This window comes from Hipposideros armiger, unplaced genomic scaffold, assembly GCF_001890085.2.
Source record: "Hipposideros armiger isolate ML-2016 unplaced genomic scaffold, ASM189008v1 scaffold_143, whole genome shotgun sequence".
Lineage (NCBI taxonomy): Eukaryota > Metazoa > Chordata > Mammalia > Chiroptera > Hipposideridae > Hipposideros > Hipposideros armiger.
The window spans coordinates 2,357,959-2,365,792 of record NW_017731493.1 but is presented as its reverse complement, the minus strand read 5'-3'; positions in this window follow the sequence as shown (position 1 = coordinate 2,365,792).

The window sequence follows — 7,834 nt, the reverse complement described above, 5'->3', positions numbered from 1 at the left end:
TCTACAACTAAGATGATGAACAACAGCTCAACCTGGAGCTGGGCTGCTGTGAGTCATCAATGACAGCATAGGCTGCAGCAGGGCTGCAGTGGGCTGCCGTGAGCTACGTGAGCGGCTGGCAGCCGGTGTGAGCTGCCAAGAGCCGCTGTGAGTGGCCAACCAATGAGGGGCAACCAATTGCCTCACCCGGGAAGAGCACAATGATCATACCAACATGGGCCAGTGAAGCGACGTCCTCCACAACTAGACTGAATAACAAAAACAGCAATTTGTCTACCTGTCTATTCCCCTTCCCCGACTCCCCAATGCTGTTCCCCTCCCCTCAACCCCCCAATAAAATCTTAAAAAAAAAATTCTAGAATTTCTGACAGTGAACATTTATTGGGACATTTTCAGTACATGTTTATTACAAAGTATAATAAGATATATACAATGGCTTATAAGTTGATTCTTTTCCCAGCAGAATTTTAGAATTGCAAAGAAACTCAGTGAAAAAAAAGCTAGTATTGTTTTTCTACATATAAAAAAAATGTATTTTTTTATATTTTATAAACCTAAAATTCATAAACTCTCAAACATCACAATCCTTATTTCTAAGGACGTGTAGGCATTTGTGCATCTAATAAGCACTCATAAATTTTTTTGACAACTGTAATATTTCCTGCACTACTAAAAATTTATGATACAAATGAAGTGTTTTAATCTATTTTTTATTAGCTTTTGCAATAACCAAAGGGAAAAAGAGTAATGACAAACATCAATGAAAATTTTGTGATCTGTTGATTTGGGATATGAGCTTTTAAGACTAGGATTGTTGGTATGCTTCAAATAAAATGGTGACTTTTATGAAACTAGACAAAATCAAACCCAAGCTATTTTTCTTTCATTAAAAATGAAGTATTTTTCTCCCAAAAACATGGTAGTTCTGAAGAGCAACTGAGAGCAACTTTATATGATATCGTGTATTCACTGTGTTATCCCATTTATGTAAAATTGCTTAAGACTCTCTCTACACATATGCAGGCTCATGTCATATCCGGGATTGTGATCATCAAGGTATAAAAGAATGGTTTTCTCCAGTGGAGAGATATGGGATGAATTCTACTCAAAACTTAATATTTTGCTTGATTATTTGAGTAGCTTGCCAAAGTAGACAATTGTTTTTATCAGCATAGTCAAAGCATGGATTGGATCTCCCCAAACGAGAACTTGGCTCCTTGTGCAATTACTGTGGTTCCCCACTTGAAGGAAAGGCTCCTGAGCACCTCGGACAGCAGCGGGTTCAACTTCTTGCCCGTGGCAGCCCACTGCCCCAAGGAGCACCCCTAGGGCAGGGACTGGAATACCCTCCTTTGGAGCTCTTTAGTTAGCAACACCCCTTTGCAGGAACCTGTCAGTTACCACCAGCTTCTCTGTCCTGCTCCCACCCAGTGGACAACACTTGCCAGCTAGCGATGTTCTGTTTTTAATTCAGTATAACTGGGGTGGAGCCTGGATGTTTGCATTTTCCACAAGATTATCAGGTGATGCTGAAATGCACCTGGACTCCGTGTAGCCCAGTGAATGTTCTCAGCAATAGAGCCTTCTGTGCCTTATCCGTCAGTCAGCTTCATCAAAGTCTTAGCAACCAGTGAAGAACTTCAGCATCCCGGGATCACTCCTTAGCGAAGTGGTGAACCAGAGCCATGTCAGGACCCCATCTTGGAAGCGAGGTCTGACCAGGAAGAAATGGCTCCCTCTCCAGCAAGTCTACAACCACAGGTCTCTGTGAAAGTTACTGCAGGCTCCCTCTCTAGCTCAGGAAGGCCTAATAACATGAGAACATTTTGGTTAAGAGCCCAGGTTTTGGCGCTGACAGACCGCTTTTGAATCCTGGCTTCATCACCAGCCCACTTGGCCTCCAGCAAATCTCACCTACTTGATCTATTCAATAGAACACCTACTTTATAAGATTTTTAAAAGTTCTTATTTATTAACAATTTTATTGATATAATTCACATACTGTACAATTCACACATTTAAAGAATACAATTCAGTGCTTTTTAGTATGTTCGCAAGGTTGTGCACCCATCGCCACCATCTAATTCCAGAACATTTTCATCACCCCAAAAAGAAACTCAATACCATTTACAGTCACTCCACATCTCTTGTTCTTCCACCAGCCCCTGGTAACCACTAATCAACATCCTGTCTCTATAGATTTCCCTGTTTGGGACATTTCATATAAATGGGATCACACATTATATGGCCTTTTGTGACTACTTTCTTTCATTTAGTATGTTTTCAAGGTTTGTAGGATGCACCGATATTTACTCTTTATTATTGCGGAACAATATTCCATTGCATGAATATGACACATTTGGTTTATCCATTCATCAGCTGATGGACATTTGTGTTGTATTCAACTTTGGGCAATTGTGAAAAGTGTCGCCATGAATAGACATGGACAAGTTTTTGTGTGGATGTGTATTTTCATTTCTTTCAGGTGGAATTGCTGGGTCATATGGTAACTCTATGCTTAAGATTTTGAGAAGCTGCCAAACCGTTTTCTAAAGCGGCTGCACCATTTTACATTCCCACCAGCAGTGTATGAGGATTCTAATTTCCCCACATCTTTGTCGTCTGTATTTTTTACTAAAGCCATTCTAGCGGATATGAAGTGGTATCTCATTGTGGCTTTGATTCGCATTTCCCTCAAGACTAATGGTGTTGAGCATCTTTTCATGTGCTATTGGCTACTTATATATCTTCTTTGGATGAACGTTCAGATCTATTGCCCATTTTTTTTAACTGAGTAATTTGTGTTTTATTAGTGAATTGTAAGGGTTCTTTATATATTCTGGACACAAGTCTCTTATCAGATATGTGATCTGCAAATATTTTCTTCCTGTGGGTTATCCTTTCACTTTTTTTTTTTTTAAGATTTTTTATTGGGGAATTGGGATGGGAACAGTGCTGGGGAATTGGGGGAAGGGGTACAGACAAGTTGCTGTCGTTTTGTCGTTTTGTTCTTCAGTCTAGTTGTGGAGGACGTTGCTTCACTGGCCCAAGTTGGCGCCATCATTGCGCTCTTCCCGGGTGAGGCACATCAGTCACCGGCTTCTGGACAGCCGCTCACTGCGGCTGCTGGCTGGTCACGTTGGCTGCTGGCTACATATGGTAGCCCATGGCAACCCACCGCCACTGGGGCTGCAGCCTACGCCGTCACCAGCGACTCATGGCAGCCCAGCTCCAGGTTGAGCTGTTGTTCAGCATCTTAGCTGTAGAGGGCAGTGTCACTGGCCCTCATATGTGGGATCTGAACCAGGGCCCTCTGGCGCCCCAAGCCAGTTCTTAAACATCGCGCCACTCGGCCGGCCCTCCTTTCACTTTCTTGATAGTGCTGTTTGAAACAAAACACTTCTAATTTTGATGAAGACCAATTTATCTAGTTTTTCCTTTGGTTCCTTGTGTTATTGGTACAGGTGCTTAATCCAAGGTCATGAATATGTACTCCTATGTCCTACAGAATTTCAGTGAAGATTAACTGAGATAATGTATCTAAGTTCTGGACATGTAAATAACAGCAAAAAGTAGTGATCATAATTGATACTATCATTCAGAAAACTCTAGGTTCTGGTTTCTCTGGTTTCTACCCAATGCCTCTCTCCTGGATTTTTCTTCTTGGTTGGACTATTTGGCTCTGATTTCAGAGTCTTCTTGGCAAGTGAGCTGACCCTTGGTTAATCCAGGTTCTGGACTGTCCAGGAGGGGGCATCAGACAACCAGAAGAGAATCCCCTGGAAAAATAAGCCTTAATTGAATAATGTCTACCATTCACTCAGCAACTGTTCTGTGGCATCCTTTTTATATTATCTCTAGTCATTGGAATAACTGTATGCATTAAGTATTATCATCCCAATATTATACATGAGCTAAGTTCAGGAAAGTTTAGTAACTATCCCAACATTTCTTAGTCCATTTGTAATCGACGAGCTGGTATTTGACTATGAAACCTGTGGTCTTTCTTTTATGCCACCAAGTCTCAACCTTACAGGGTAACAATAAATCTTGAAGCAGCGTTAGAACTTCCTTCTTTCTTTAGGAACTCTAAACATCATTAAAATAGTAATAAAAACACGCTAAGGGAATATGTACTGGGCTTGGAGGGCATCGAGTTCACTGACCTCAAGGACTCGCAATATAAATTAGACACAAAAAACAATGCAAACAAGCAACATACCCTGAAGGCAGTTACGAAGCAATAATGTCTCAATAAAGTCTACATTTTCTCTTCTGGACTGGTTTATCATGTTTGTTATAGTTAAACAGGTGTGTTCATTTTTAAGAATCTTGAGATCAGTGTCTCCAAGTCACTATGCTTACAATTTAAGTGTCCACCTAGGAGACAGTTAGCAGTACTTTCGCAAAATGTTGTCTGGGATGACCTGCAGCCAAATGCCCTGGAACACTTATTAAAAGGCAGATTCCAGAGCTGCTCCCCAAATTTACTGACATTCAGGCCTGGCACCTGTCATACTGCATTTCTAAGCAGCTCTTTACTAACAAGCAAGAAACAGCAAGTAAGAGAGTTCTTTCCCCACCACTGGATCCTACATTTTGCCTTAGGTAACAGCATCTCCCCTTTAAGTTCTCTCTCTTACTATGAGTCCTAATCATTATAAAAAACAGAAGTTGAGGGGGCCAGCCAAGTGGCTCAGTTGGTTAAGAGTTAGCTTAAGAGAGTGAGCTCTGAGCAACAGGGCGGCCGGTTTGATTCCCACATGGGCCAGTGACGTGGCTCCCAAGATGAGCTGTCGCTGAGCTGCCAACAGGTGGCAGGATGGCTCAGCTGGTGAGTGCTTGTGCTCCTAACAACAAGACTGCCTGTTCGAGGTGGGCTACACCTGCCCACAATTAAGACTGAACTCGGCACCTTGAGCTAAGCTGCCACCCGGATGGCTCAGTGAATAGAGCATGCACTCTTAACAACAAGGCTGCCGGGTTTGATTCCTGCATGGGATGGTGGCTATGCCCACCTGCAAATAAGATTGTAACACAGCACCTTGAGCTTAGAGCATGAGCTGCTGACGGGCAGCCAGATGGCGACTGGCACCCTCCACAACTAAGACTGAAGAACAACAACTTGGCTGGTCCCCCTCCCCAATTCCCCAACACTGTTCCCCTCCCCCAGTTCCCCAATTAAAACCAAAAACCAAAAACCAAAAAACCGAAGTTTAGAGAGCCAGTAAAATTTATATTGTTTGGCACATAAGAATACTGACTAATATTTCCAAAGCAATTATCATGGGCCAAGTACTATTCTAAGCCCTTTACCTACATATTAACACTGAATCCCTACAACAATCTCCTGCTGTTGTTACTATTAACTTCAAACTCATTACACAGCTGAGGAAACAGAGGCCCAAGGTCAAGGTCATGTTGCTTGGCACTGATAATAGCCAAAATTTGAACCCACAGGCAACCTGACTTCAAAGTCTAAGCTCTTGAACATTATAATTCTTCATCTTGAAAAAAATGATTTAAAGGAAAAGATGGAAAACAAACCCATATGTCCATCAATAGGGGACTGGGTAAAGAAATTATGATTTCCCAAAACAATGAAACACAGTGGTGAGAAAGTATCAAGAAGCATCATTAAGCTGAAGGGCAAGAAGCAGAATGTGTATAACATGCTGTCTTTATGTTTTAAAAAAATCCTTTTATTTTTTCAAATTGATTTTGTTAGATCTGTATGTCTTGGGAGTTTAGCCTTTGATCATTACACTTTTTCTGTTTCTCATTTGATTTTTGATATGCTTATGATATGCTAACTTGCCATGCAAAAGTTGTTTTTATTTTATGTACTTGAATTAACTTTTCATTTTATGGCTTTTGGGTTTTGAACCATCATTAGGAAGACCTTCCCTCACTTCAAGGGCACAAGAAGAATTCTCCCAATATTTTCTTCTTAGGTTTAGGGTTTGTTTTTAAACAGGAGATTTTTCATGTATTTTGATATACAGGTGAAATATAAATAAGCTCCCCCTTTTCGTAACATCCATTATTAAACTGGCCTCTCTCTGCCCACCCCCAAAACCCTGCTATAAGGTGCCCTTTTTATCATAAAGTGAATTATGTACAATATTTTGGATTCCATCTGGACTTACTAGGTTCCTTTGGGGACCATGTTTTTGATTTGCAAGGCGGCCTTTGTATTCAAATATTATTTTAGTCTTGGAGATACATTTATGACCTGTTTAACATACCATGTTATTGGCAGCATGATTCATTATTAAGGATGTTACAGAAGTAACGAACAGTTGCTTTATGGTGATGCTTCAGAAGTGAACAGATGTAGAAAAACATGTCCCTGTAGATAAAGATAGCGTGCCACTCACGTGATGAGATTTTCAAACTCATCATTCTGTCCTCTCACCTCTCTAGGTACCCTTTGGAAAACAGCAGCCTTTAGGATTGGGTTAAATTCACACTGCCTGGAGTCCAAAGAGAAAGTGCACTACCTCTGGTCATTCACATCTCCTTGACATTGGCTGAAAGTGCAGAATCAAAATCAAATGTTCCAATTTTACAGACTCCTAACTGGGTATGTGTGTCTGCAGTTGCCTCTCAAGATTTGCCCGTATTCCCCAGAAACCATAACAAAATGGCTGCTTGACTCAGGAGCAGGGTGAGAGTGTCACAGGAGGCTACTCCAACCAAAGTCGTTTTTCATATCATAAAGCTCTCACATGGGCCACTCTGACCCAAAGTCCCTTTAAACCCCTAGAAAGCCCTACTTGAATGGGATAGACTTGCTGACAGTTTTTGAACTTTGCAGACTCCATATCGGAGCCCCAATCACCAGTTACCAGTGCATAGTAGGATGGACAAGGCAGCAGGAGTGCTGGGCCTCAAGAGCTGTGTGGAATTTGGCCTGTGCTCTTGACTCAATCCCTACCTACTGATAAACTCTGCTAATGACCGTTTGAGGGGGGGAAGGGTTGGTGTGTGTGTGTGTGTGTGTGTGTGTGTGTGTGTGTGTGTGTGTCTGCGCGCGTGCGTGCTTTCCCCAGGGCTGAACAGCTGGGAGCAAGGGGTGAGTCACAAATTAAATTCAGAGGTGAAAATGCTGTGGGAAGAAACCAAACCAAGATGGCAAAAACAGGTGCCAAAGGGCGTTTGTTCACAACTCCATCACAGTTTCATTTCTTTGTATATAATTAGCAGCTAAGCTGCATTAGGGAAAATTTCATGCTCCTTTAACCTTTTGATGTCCTGAAGAAAAAAGAAATAACACCTGTTGCTGAAAGACTTTTCCAAGAGAGTAAGTAGTAGGCTCTGTTCCCCAGTCATCTCACATGCTCAACTCTTCCACACTCTGTATGGATCGAAAGAGTGTGTCTTTTAGAAACCAACCTCTGCAAGGACTAGCTGAACAGTACAACTGTCTCTCTACTGTAATTTTATAATTTATTATCTGAGGATTATCTTTTGTTAAGCCTAAACTTTTTTATCAAAAAGACCATAGGAAGTTGGGAACTTGCATCACAGTATTACTGATTGGTTTGTCACAGTCCAAAGCATTTCTCATGTGCCGCTGGTGACTCATGAATTTTAAGTCAGAAACCCAACTGGCGACATTTCTAGGGAATAGCCACATAACCCCACTGCACAGTGAGCTTGGCCAGCACAGTCTACAGGTCAGGACTGGATTGCAACAGAGCCACCAGTGACTGGTTCTCTGGCTCTACCCACTGTTGCTAGGACACCCACACATGCCTCAAGTTCCCCCTGAATTATCTTAGGAGGCAGCTCATATGTTCCTTGGCTGGTTTTGTTGGCTGTCCTTTAG